Source organism: Macaca thibetana, chromosome 5, assembly GCF_024542745.1.
Source record: "Macaca thibetana thibetana isolate TM-01 chromosome 5, ASM2454274v1, whole genome shotgun sequence".
NCBI classification, from domain to species: Eukaryota; Metazoa; Chordata; class Mammalia; order Primates; family Cercopithecidae; genus Macaca; species Macaca thibetana.
In genome coordinates this window covers 17,158,848-17,172,431 of record NC_065582.1, presented here as the reverse complement: position 1 = coordinate 17,172,431, position 13,584 = coordinate 17,158,848, and the positions used below count along the sequence as shown (strand labels likewise).

Here is a 13,584-nt window from a genome sequence, read left to right as displayed (position 1 = left end):
TCACTGCTAAGCAACTGACTTATAAACCGGCATCAGGAACATAATCATCTCGTTATCTGTCTTCTGTATACATACACAGAACATAACCATATGCCTTTTGAATACTTTCCAAGATAAATTCTCAAAATCTGAAACCCACAAAAGAATTAGGACAACTGTCAATTTAACACCCAAATAGTATTATTCAACAATAATAGCGATAGATTTTTCTGTAATATGGCAAAGAAAAATGAGGTTATCCTGTAAAGTGGATTTCAGTTTGTTGTTTTAATTAAGTTATCATGTGGAATTAGTAGTCTAGTAGTGTGAGTGAACCCCAGCAATGAACCTTTCATTTGTGAAGAATGAGTTAAAATCATTCCTATTATTATTGCTAATTTACAGATCAATACCAGAATAATGTATTTGTCTATAATAATGCCATGTACACTGCAGGCACTATTGATGAACAGGAAATTTTAAATCTTAATATGTCTGATAAATTTAATTTCAAATGTAATTCTGACTACATGAATTTTAGAAGTGTTAGATTGTTTATAACATTGCCTGAGAGTAATTTTATTCTGTCCTACAATATATCAAATTTTTTCTTTGTTTCTTTCTCTCTTCCTCTCTCTCTCTCTCTTTCTCTCTCTTCCTCTCTCTCTCCCTTTCTCTCTCTGCATTGCTCCTGACTTAGGTTTCTGAGGACTACACACTGAAAACTTGTCCATGAATATAAGTCACAATCACCTTTTTATTCATTGGCATGGGAAGGCAATAAAAAACTGATTACATTTTCTTTCGCCTACAGCTTTAAAGCACCCACTTGACCTATGGCAAACATGAACCAACCTTTATTTCAGAGGTTTGCAATTTCAGGGGAAAATGTGGTGCTGCATCTCCCTTGAAGAATTTATTTAAGATAACTCTATCATGCTTATCTGAGTTCTTACCAACTATCTTGGCCTCAAATGTATGTTTTCCCTTTATTACTCCTCTTTGGATCTAGCAATACATTCTATTCCATTATAGAGTCCTCTTTTTAAAATTCATATTTTCATGTTTCTTCCACCCAGGTAGACAAAGTTAAGACGTGTGCACAAATGAGAAAGTTTGTACTGATCCATTTTTTTTTGTAAACAGAAGATGAATTTTTCTGAGTATGCTTGTTTGTATATGTATCTATATATTTATTATTATTTTATTCTAAGTAATTCCCTTGCCAAAACATTTAATCTTACTTTTTCTGTTTAAGTTGCTGTATTATTCCCAAAAGTTGTGATGGATGAGTTTATTTAGAAACATTCACTGTATTCCTGTATGGGCCAGGCATTATCCTGAGTATTAGGAATTGGGTGAGCAAATGAGACATTCTCTGCCCTCATTAAGTTTTCAGTCTAACAAAGAAGATGAACATTCATGTCATCTTCACATAAGTATCTTTTTATATTGCCTCACTATTTTGAGGGTATAAGGACATCTATGTAAATCAGTTTCCAAACTTACAAGACACGAGGGATTCCTAAACTTCCAGGGAGAGTGCACAACTGGGGGTGTTAAGATTGGCTTTTCACCCAGCTTTCTTCCTCTACTAACCATAAAGTATGAGAGCTACTTAGAGTTCAGTCTGAGAGACACTCTATCTACAGACACCTCACCCTCCCCACAGGCAATTGTATGATGCACATCTAGTAGCTTTAATCATTATATATACAAAGGTGAAGGTGACACCCATGTTTATACCTTAGTCCAAAATTTTTTTGAACTAGATTTCTTTGGATTGGATTGACATATCTGACTAATGACTTGGCTTCTTCTCTTGGAATATCTTTAAATCATCTCAGAAGTTGTGACCTATGTCTGGTGTACACGACCCTGAAAACCTGCTCCTCTTTCAAAAAAAATACCACTTCACTGAAGCTTTTCAGATCTGAGCTTAAATGTCACTTCCCCAGGGTAGACTCATCTAAGCATCCTTCCTGTCATTGCCTTCTTTTAAAACACCCCATGCTTCCTTTTCATTGACCTGTATTTATTACAAGTAATAATTCTATACTCATGTGAATATTCATGTAATTAACATAATAATATATAAATATTTTCAAAAAGCTCTGAGTATAATAGAGCTGCTATTATAGCCTCAATATTTCTTAGAATAGACACTTAAGAAAAATATTAGCTGGATGAATGAATAGAAAGGGGAAACGTCTGTTTTCTGGATTCGGACACTGCTGGGAAAAGGGAGGCAGTTGCTGGTTTCTTCGGCTCCCTGAGCAAGTTTAAGAGCTCATCTTGAGTCAACAAGAAGTCTAGCACAGCCAGGAGGGTTAGAGGATAGCTGGAGAGGATGATACTATCTAATGCACATTAAAAAGGTTATTTTTAATGTACTCTAACCTTGTCCTCCAAATAACTCATTCTGAGAACTTCCTTGGACTGTAAGGCAAAAGTTACTGGAGATGACAAAGAGTCAGGGTTCTTCTCCAGCTGCTAATGGAAACAGATGTTAGAACTTTCTGGACATGGTTTGCCACTCGAGCAGAAGCTACTGGAAGACTGAGAGTAGTTACCATCTGACAGGAGCAGCCACTGTCATTTCTTTTCAACAAGTGCCACAGAGAGTAGCTGCCAGTGAGAATCGTCATCATTAGAATGGTCGCCGAAAGTCTGCTTCAGAAGCCACAGCTGAGGGAAGCCACAGCTGAGGGAAGCTACCACCCAGAAACACTGCTGGGTGCCATCCCCATCCCCTAAAAGCAACTAAAAGGAAGAAACGTTAACAAGTTGAACTGGGAGAGATACCAAGATTTCAGTCCTTGTCCCTATCTTAGCTTACGTGATTTTACTATTGACCTGTAGGACAAGACAGGTTTCAGTTCTTTCAATACAATCCTCTTTTTGTAAAAGGAAGACAATTTTTCAAAGGAAACTTGATGAAGATTGAGAGCCAAAATATCTGAAGAAGGGCTCACATTAATTCTTGAGATAATGAACAAGAAACTAGCTCATAGAATCCCAATTGAAGATGCACCTCAGAAAATAATAAAAGAAAGTGAAAATATGCCTCATTCAAAATGAGAGGGAAATAATTAAATAGACTCTGAGCATTAGTTCTGTAAATGTAAGACTGACTTATTCATCACTGTAGCCCGAGAGTTCTTAGAATGGCTCTGAAAAAATGTTGAATGAATGAATGAATGAATGGGAGAGTAGATGGATGAATGAGCAAATGAATGGTATCCATTTACCTTAAGATATATTAACTAAGAATAGAAGATATGATTCATTTTAAGTAAACACAAATAAAGTGAATGTATTGAACAAGCCAGATATAGTGTACACCGTGATAATATTTATTTCCCCAAAATAAGACATTTTCTATTTTTCTATGTTGTTAAGGTTTTATGTAATAAAACAATAATTTATCTTGTTTTTAATCTACATGCAAAACCTAGAGGTGAATCACAGAGAGCTTGTCAAACCGTTTGATTTGTCGTGCTGAAAAGGAATCACTGAAAAACCTTTTTAAAAAAAATAGGTTAGGTACAGCATGAGAATATGTGTTAGCCTGAGGCGAGGGAGAAGGAAACCATATGCTCACTCAGGTTGTCAAGAACCTTTAACGCTTGGCAAAAATGTTACTTATTTTCTTGCTAGAAAGGTGCTACCTTCTAAAGTCTTTCCTCTTCCTAGTATGTGAGAGCATCTTTTGGAAGGGAAACCATGGATTAATCTTACTTGATCTGGCATATTTGGGTTTGGGAGTTTTGTTTTTTGTTCGTTTGTTTTTTGATGGGGAAAATTTTATTTTACTTAATTTTATTTTATTTTTTATACCGTAAGTTCTAGGGTACATGTGCACAACGTGGAGGTTTGTTACATACGTATACATGTGCCATGTTGGTGTGCTGCACCAGTTAACTCATCATTTACATTAGGTATATCTCCTAATGCTATCCCCCCCTGCCCCACCCCATGACAGGCCCCGGTGTGTGATGTTCCCCACCAGGTATCCAAGTGTTCTCATTGTTCAATTCCCACCTATGAGTGAGAACTTGCAGCATTTGGTTTTCTGTCCTTGTTGGGAGTTTTTTAGATAAAAAGAGGCAGTCCTGGAAGTCTAGAAGAAGAAAAAATGAGGGCCAGCAGCTATCTACAGGACAGAGAACATTGGAAAGAGGCAAACATGGCCCTCCAAGCCCTCACATCACCTTACTGTGAGTCTCCTTGGCATCTTGCGTAGGACAAAGTATGTTTAAGATTATTGGTCTTTCAGTATTATCTTCGAGAAGAGAAAATAACAATTGGCCACAGGGAAATATGATTGATTTGGAGGTTCAGAAACTTTATTAGACTCAAGTTAAAAGAGATTATGTATAGAACCAGTCTATACAGCAGGATAACTATGGATTACAATTGACAAAGGAGTCCAGAATATATAGGGTAATAACTTTTCTTAAAATCCTAAAACATATATGTATTAGAAAGGAAAAAACCAAACTGTTTTTTCTTCTACATTCAGACTCAACACGGAATATTTCACCTCTGGGTCACTAAAATATGTGGGAATTTCTCCCCACCAACAACCAATTCTCCAGTGGACACCAGATGGGTGTCCTGTGATTCTACTTATTCTGACACTATCTACCTGGAGATAGCACCAGATCCCACAGGTGAAAAGCTTAGTCCCACAAGACTGTCTCCCACTTCAGACACCAATCAGAAGTCTTATGTTGTAACCTGTATTTCTTACTATCCAGCAATAAGCTGAGAATTTCCATGACCCCCTTGGGTTCTATTACTTTGCTAGTACGGCTTATAGAACTCAGGGAAACATTTTCTCTATGTTTACCCATTTATCGTAAAGGATATTACAAAGGATACAGCTGAACAGCCAGATTTAAAGGGGACAGGGGAAGAGGCAGGGAGCTTCCATGCACTCAGGTGCACCATCTTCTAAGCACCACATGTTCAGCGATTCAGAAGTTCTCTGAAACTACATGGTTCAGGAATTTTTATGGCGGTTTCATCACATAGGCATGATTCATTATTAACTCAATTTTCAGCCCCTCTTCCCTCTCCAGAGAATGGGGGTGGGGCTGAGTTTTAAGTTTCAAGCTTCATATAGTGGCTCAGTCTTTCTGGTGACCAGCCCCCATTCAAATGATGACCTTTAGAACAAAGGAATCTACATTTACCCAGGAAATACCAAGGGATTTAGAAGCTCTGTGTCAGATGCTCCTATTCCTCAGGAAATTACAAAGGTCTTAGAAGCTCTGTGTCAGGATCAAAGACCAAATATTAGAACTTAAAATTCTCCTAGCACCCTTATGGCTCAGGAAATCACAAGGGCTTTAGAAGCTTTGTGCCAAAAATCAGAGGTAGATAGATAGATAGATATGTTGTATATATATCACACATATATATCACATATATACATATGTATCTTATTATTTCACAATATATGACTAGTGTCACAACTACTCACAAATAAAGATGTGTGCTTCTGTTAACTAACTAAAATCAAGAACCTTCTTTAAGGCCAGGATCACATATTTATTTTAACTTGGACAGGTATGGCCACAAGGCATGCTGTGTCTGTAGCAATGGGATTGTTGAGAATGCACAGAAGATAAAAAGAAGTTGGGCAATGACTTCATTATAGGATCAGTCACAAATTGGAGACAAAGAAACCCAGTTTAGTTTCCAAAAGGGCAAAACATATTCTGGTTTGATTCACCCACACTGGCATCCAAAGGGATTCATCTTATCAGGGGTAGGGAGAGAGCCCTGGGTCACAGCAACATGAGTTCTAAGTAACTCCAGTATTTAAAATGTTTAGATAGTGTTCAAATGACAAGATTCTAGGTGTTCTGCCTGATTAGACCAGGACAGCAGCCAGCTGGTGGTAGAGAGGCAAAGAGGGTTTAGGTAACCAAGGAGAAAGGACAGCAAAATCTCAACCCCAGCCAATCTGAGCCATCTTCAGATTCAGGAAAATACTCTAGTCCCAGCCCTGGCAGATGTGACAGCTTCAGGATTTTCTACATAAGAAGTGTCTAGGCATTGCCCTCTGGTTGGGGACTTGTCTTAAAGCTACATTTACAGAGCATATTAATTACAGTAACCCTAGTAGTTTCTATAGTAAACCCCGAAACCTCAGCAGCTCAGCATATTCTAAGTGGTTTTTTTCACTCTAATTCCAACTAAGTGTTTCAAGGGCAGCCTTATTCGAGGCGCCTACACTTGAGTCCCCAGGTTCCTTCCATTTTGAGACTGCATAAGCCCCTATAGCCTCAGAGTATTCATTTGTGATAGTAAAGGGAAAGACGATGTGGTAGATCACATGGAAAAATTAGCAGGCCAAGACTTGGAAATACATTACCTCTGCCCACATCCCATTGACTTAAATTCAGTCACATGATCACAACTAAGTATGACGGGGAGGTGCTAGGATAGAGTTTCTGGGTGAGCAGCCACCTTCCAGCAATAACTCTACACTGTGAAAGAGGGGCACAAGTTTTTGGTGAAAACTAACAGTCTTGCAAATTGAGTTTACTTAGAGTATATGTTTATTTGGGGTAAGGGAGATTTGACAATGAGAAGGCAGTGGATCATAGAGATAGTAAGTGATAATAAAGCTGTTTTCTGTAAAGGAAAGAACACTAATGTGTTTATATACATAGGACTATTATATATTTTTGTGGTTTGGATTTTTCATTAGCACCTTGATATTGTAATCGAGTTATAGGAACTAATACTGTGTCACTGATAAAGAAACTGGATCAAAGAAAGAATAATGAGTACCAAAAATGATACAAGTCCAGTTGCACCTATCCCATGGGTGTATTATGATAAACAATGTTTTAAAGAAGAACCAAGGAAATATCACATAAAAATAAATATACTAGAGGAGGGAGAAAAAATTAACACTTATTGAACAATTACTTTAGGTTAAGTACTAAGCTGGACCTGTTAGTTACCTAGTGCTATGCAATCCAATTTTCACAAAATTAACAACTTAAACAACACCCATTTATTATCTCATGGTTTCTGTGGGTCAGGAGTCCAAGCACATCTTAATGGGATGCCCCGCATAGGGTTTCACAAGGCTGCAGTCAAGAGATAGGCCAAGGTTGTAGTCCCATCTGAAGCTCAACTGGGAAAGTATCCATTTGCAAGCTTATTCAGGTTGTTGAAAGAATTCAGTTCTGTGTGACTGAAAGCTTCAGCTTTTTCTGGATGTTAGCTGATGACCACCCACAGTTCCATGCCGTGAGGGGCGCCCCAACAAAGCCACTTGCTTTCTTCAGACCAGCAAGAAGAGAGAAATTCCAGCAAGCTACTTAAGGCTATTTGAGGTAACATAGTCACATAATTACATCGTGTACCTCCTATCACCATCACTGTATCCTCTTCAAAGCAGTCTGGATGGGCCACACTCATCTTCCCACTATGCAGTTGGACAAAGTTGTCTTTAAGTTTCCACCTTCACCTGCTCGTTTGGGTGTTCCAGGCTTTCATGGTGATTACTGCAAAGATGGTTATGAATATCTGATCTCTTAGGATAGCACCTCATATTTGGAGGCTTTAACTCTCCCCCAACAACCTATTCACTCATTTAACTGCCTTACAAAGTGACTAACTAGCTAATCAGATCTACTGAATTGTGCTACTAGCTTATTGCATTCTGCCACTCAGATAACATATTTGTATTGTTGAAACGGCATTACGAGAGAGAATATCTGCGAGATTTATATTCCTAATACAATTTTTATGTTTTTGCTTTATGGAAACCTGCTTTCCAAAGCAGACTCTGCCAAATATTCTATGTAGCATTGGCAAAGTAATTTAGACTCTTCATAAAATAAGGGGAGAAGATTCAATGACCTCTAATATCCTCTCCAGCTCTATGTTTTTATGTTTTTGTTTTATTCTTTTCTCAGTAACCTCCAATGACTTCATACAAGGCAATTGCCAAACTGGTATCCAGATATTCAAGATCCAATGTAATCTGGTCCAAATTTTCCTTCCTAGATGTATTCACTGCAGGTATTCTATATTTAAGTCAAACTCTCCTACTCAAATATACCACATCCATTCACTCCCAGAATGCTTCCCCCTTTTCCTCATTGCATTTCCTTGTCATACCTTTCTTCAAGCCAAGAGGAAGACTCCCCTCCTCCGTGACACCTTCCCATCCACTTCGGCCCGTATCCTACTCTAAATTCTGGTAACTACTCAATCTGCACACTTGGTGGGCCTTTGGTTTGTCTAAGTTTCCTGTGACTGTTTAATTTTATGCTCTTTCAGCACAGAAAATGCCTACTGTATTTTTGTATATGTCATAGAATATAAGTATAAATAGTTTGAATTTTTAAAAAATCTTCATTAAGTAAATATAAACCAAAGAATTAAAATGGATGGTAAATTTCAGTCAGCTGTGTGAGTTAGAGGGGAAGATATATGGAGCCTTTTATATTTTTATAAGAATATACATCATTATACATTGCTGTACGTTCTCCTAACAGAGACAGGCTCAACACTCTATACTCATCCTATCATAGCCTAAATTTTCCCATCTCCCAAAAGTCGCTCCTTTGAACTAGAATGTCTTTCCCCATTCTATATCCACTTGTAAAAAAAACCGTCTCCATTCTTCAAGGCCAAACTAAATTTCTCCTTGTTCTATGAAAATGTTCCTGATCTTCTAGTTGAAATTAACTCTCTCTCCCTGTTGTTGCCTTTTCACTTTCTTTTGCTGTCGTATTATAGTGAGTTATATGCCTCTCCAAGTCATTGCAACTAGACTGTAAACTCTTTAAAAATGGGAAGTACTTCTATCATGTTTTTCTTCTGTACCTTTCAGAATACCAGGACAGACCCTGCTGTAAGTAGTAGGTGGTAAAATAACAGTAGGTGGCAAAATAACAGTAGGTGGTAAAATAATATTTATGACATTGACTTGGGAAAGATGCCGCAGTAAATCTAGAACACCTTTTTACAAAAAGTGACTGATGCCTTACTGAGCTTTCTTCTACAGACAGAATTTCAAAGAATCCATCATCTAAGTTCAAGTAAAGCTATGTTTTATTTAAAATGAAAACAAAAAGCAAAAGAGCCCATCTGAAGAGAGCAAATTATGCAAATGGAAATCTAGTCAGGATTCTCAGAACTTTGAGGTGAAAAAAAAAAAAAGAACACACCGAGAATGGTTTTACAAATAGTTTTCCTAAAATGTGGCTTACATACCACTGTGGTGCTTAAGTTTGTCTAAGTGGTAGAAACACACAGTTTTTATTTTTAATATTTTGTATTTATTTTGATTGTAATGGAAAGATATATATATGTAATAATAGTTTCTGGGGTATTTTGCTCATGATGAAACTCAATTAATTTAAGTTTAAAGAAAGAATTAAGTAAATAATAAATAGTTCAAACATCTGGGATGTAATACAAGTTGTGAGAAGACTACAGAAATGACTGCAGCTTGAGAAAAAATGACCAATTTCCATGTTCTAATCAGTCAGTTAAGGTCACGAGAGCTCACTGGAACTTCTGATCTCTCAGTTCTCCTGGCTGATCTCAGGCCACTGTCTAAGGGTCTCTGAATGTAAATCATAGATTTCCCTCAAGAGTTTTCAGCCCTTGAGTATTTGCTTGTTAGAAGACTAGATTCAATCACTGGCCACATTAATACAATTTCTACCAACACCCCAGAATTTCCTCGGCATGTAACATTTCATTTTTGCACAGCTGTTTTCCAAGGCCACAGGCTCCTGTTACACCCTGGAGCTTGAGTGATGAAGCTTCTGTGTTGTTGCTAAAGTGCCTCTCTTCTTCTTTAGACAGGCCTGGATGTCGATTTGCAGCAAATGTCCCACTGTCTATGGTGCAATTGACATGTGTCAAGTAGTTTCCAGGCTGGGTCTCTGAAGGGCCGGGTCCAGACAGCATTTCCTTCCCAGTCGTCCAGGCCAACAGCATGTACTCCATGCTGTACTGCTTGAGAGGGACAGTTGACCTCTCTCTTCGAGGGCTGTGGTTTCTAAAATAATGCCAGTCATCTATTCAAAACGGCTTTATCAGTTGCATTGTTATCCTCAATTATTTTCAGTTTCTCATCAACGTAGTTGATCCTTCTTGCTGATTCTTAAATAAATGATGATTTACTATTCTTCTTCTGACAACTTGATGATTCCTGACACTATCTTTATGCAATGAGTGACTGGAACAACTCACATCTGAAATTAAAGCCAGCTCAAAGGCACAAGTCAAATCAAAATTTGATAAAATGGACAATAAAAATGGTGAGAAACAGAGAAAAATTGTTTTAGTATAACCTTCCACATACAACATTGTTCCCCAGAAACCTTCAAATAATTTTCAAATATCTCATTATATGGGTACTTATTTTCCAGCCTTTTCACTTTTTTTGCCTTCTTCTCTATCCAGGCCTTAAAAGGAGGTAAGAAAGGACATTGCAAATTCCAGAAAACACAATAAGTCAGGGCCATAATTGCAAGGCAGGACGATTATTGTTTGTTGCTGTTCACTTCCTAGAAACAAGGAAACAATCTCCTTTTTGTGGACTGATAAAACATGAAGGTTCATTGACTGTGGTTTCTACTCTTCTACCTGTCTGGCTTTACAACAGCCTCAAATTAAAAGCAGACAGGACAAGGGGATAATAAAGTGTCCAACCTCATCAGCTTTCAGCTTTTTTATTCTTTATGGTAAAGGGGATTTCAGTGTTTCTTTGTCAAGCCTATTTTTAAGAAACCACTTTCACAGCTTTTACAAGAAAATGTCACTGTGCCTCTGGTGCAGGCAAGGGGGAATCTAATTTCATTACAGTTAAGTGCCTGACTCCCCATTACCCTCCATAATAGTGTAACATGGTATATTATAGGGCTTTAATAAATAGGAAGGATGTGGGTTGTAGCACATTTTAGTAGAATCCAAATTACTTTGGGCCACACATCTGCCTCCTCAGTTCATCCTATTTGCCACCGTTTCACAACCTAATTACAGGATTTTCTGGAAATTGCTGTCCGGCGGTAACTGGATGACCTGCTTTATGTGGCCGAGACAGGCAGTTCCATCGGCTTCAGTCTTCATCGCTGTCACCGTGTAATTGCATTGGACTTCCATGTTAATCCCCGAAGGCGGGAAGTAAATGAAATATTATAATTACCTTTTATTCCCTTGCCCCTGAAGTCTGGATTGGGGCAGTGTGCATCCAAAGGAAAGAAGCGGGGACTGCCTCTAAGAGTATTAGTGATGGTCTGATCAAAAGCTGAAGAAGGTCTCATCTTCAGCTTTTGGCCTGAACACGGGCCACATCATTAAAGCCATATGTCTCATCCACTTAGCAAAGTGTGCGGCCCCTGTCTGTATAATGCAGGATCACTATGAGGCACGTTTAAGGATCCTGGAAAAAAGACCTATTATATCAATATATATGTGCAAGGCATCGGAATTTGAAGACTTATCTGAAGGAAAAGGATAGGTGAACTAAACTTAACAAGAGAATTAACATTTTCAGACTACTCCCCTGAAAATATAAACGTGCATTGCTGTTCTTTTTGAGAAAACTGTACTGGGGTCACTTAATTGACATATCTCACTAAGAGTGACCTGAATTATTGAAAAGATACATGAATTTAAGACTAAAGTTTATAGTCTTTTTAAAAAAGTCTTTAAAATCCAATGATTCTTTAATGAATGGGATAAAAGCAATTCTGTGAATTTAAATTCTACTCATGATCCTGTAAAAGGTATAAAAATAATCCCCAATAAAGCAAGTCTTGACTTTGAGGAAGGAAATGGCTCTTTGCTGTGTTTCATTTACCTTGGTGGGGGTGGGTTGAGTGTAACTGGAGACTAATCCATGGTGCCCTGTTGTCCCTGATTACTCTGCAGGCAATCCTTTGAAAATACTTTAAAAATGGAGTTCACTTAATTTCTACTTCCCTCCTGAAGGGTTCTAAGCTGGGACAAGAGTCTGTGTCCTTGAGAAGTATCTTTGGAGTTGCACTTTATCGGAATTATTAAATAGTACTCAATTTAGATATAACTTCCCAAAATGCATTTTTCAATGGCACAGCAGGAAGCATGATGAAAAAGGGGTAACATTCCCTTTAACTAGGCAACTCCTCCGATAATAGAAACAACACTTCTCAATTTTAAAGTGCTGCTTTCACTGTATGCCGACTTTGTCATTATGTCCAGAGCTGAGGACATAAGAATAAACAAAATGGCAATATGTTTGTCTTCTCAGAGCTCATACTGCAGCAGAAAATCATGTAGAAAAGTAAACGTAACCTGCAAAAATGTAAGAGCTGTGAGTAAATATAAAGCAAGGTAAGGGGACAGAGATTACAGGCAGAGGGGTTGAAGGAGTTGTTTTCCATAGGGAGGTCAGAAATTCTTCTCTCATATGATGTCATTTGAGCAGAAACCTGAGGCATTGGAGCAACCCCTGCAACTAACAAGAAGTAGAGAAAATCCAAAGAAAACCTTTGGCTGCTGGCCAGGCATGGTGGCTCACGCCTGTAATCCCAGCACTCTGGGAGGCCGAGGTGGGTGGATCACGTGAGGTCAGGAGTTGAAGACCAGCCTGACTAACATGAAACCTACTATCATGGCATAGTGTTGGTGAGAAAGCACTAAGTAGACTAAAATCTAAGCTGTCTACTCTTCCTGCGCATTCACATGGTACCTCCTCTTCAATATCCAGCATCCTAACAAGCTGACCCAAAAAATGGCCCCACTCAAAGATGAACAATCAGATTGGGACTTGTTGGAAGTCCCAGCTTAGAACCCTTCAGGAGGGAAGTAGAAATTAAGTGAACTCCATTTTAAAGTATTTTCAAAGGATTGCCTGCAGAGTAATCAGGGACAACAAGTCACCATGGATTAGTCTCCAGTTACACTCAACCCACCCCCACCAAGGTAAATGAAACACAGCAAACAGCCATTTCCTTCCTCAAAATCAAACAATGACTGGGACTTGTACTAGATAATGCAGGGAAAAGATGTAACAAAGACAAATGAAAAATGTACATCAGAAAAACTATACCCACAAAGGAAATTAAAAATGAACAAACTCATCTCCATGAAATCAGAGAAATTATGGTCTCTTGAAAAAAAATAAACAACAAAGTTTAAGGATTCAAGAAGATAATGAGTCAACAAAATGGGATGAAATGCAAGCTGGAGTGGTCAAGATAAAAAAGCAATGATAAAGGAAAAGAAAATGGGGTCAGGAATCATACTAACTACAATTTCTTCATTGCAAGCAACAGAAATGGACTCAAACCAACTTCAACAAAAGCAGAATTTAATGACAAGATATGGCAGAGCTTCCAAGGTCAAAGGAAAGACTGAAGATCACACAAAGGAACAGGAAGTTCCAGAGACCTTGTTGAAGAAAAATTATTATAGTTTTTCCTGGTGTCACCCCTGTAATAAATGCGTGAAAGGTGGCTGTCTAGCTCCATCCGTGTTCTCATCCTTGTTCAAGATTTAAGATTGCAGGAGATTAGGTTGTGTCCTGGCTCTTGGTTATACCGAGGCAGTACATGAAGTGCTTCAGTA

The 13,584-nt window shown here is 38.1% G+C and overlaps 1 protein-coding gene across 2 annotated transcripts in view; it reads left to right on the top strand.

Annotated features, from left to right (window-relative positions):
- The window catches only part of GALNTL6 (polypeptide N-acetylgalactosaminyltransferase like 6), a 1,210,113-nt gene that overhangs the window by 1,022,998 nt on the left and 173,531 nt on the right, over positions 1-13,584 (top strand). The gene's annotated exons all lie outside the window — the stretch shown is intronic.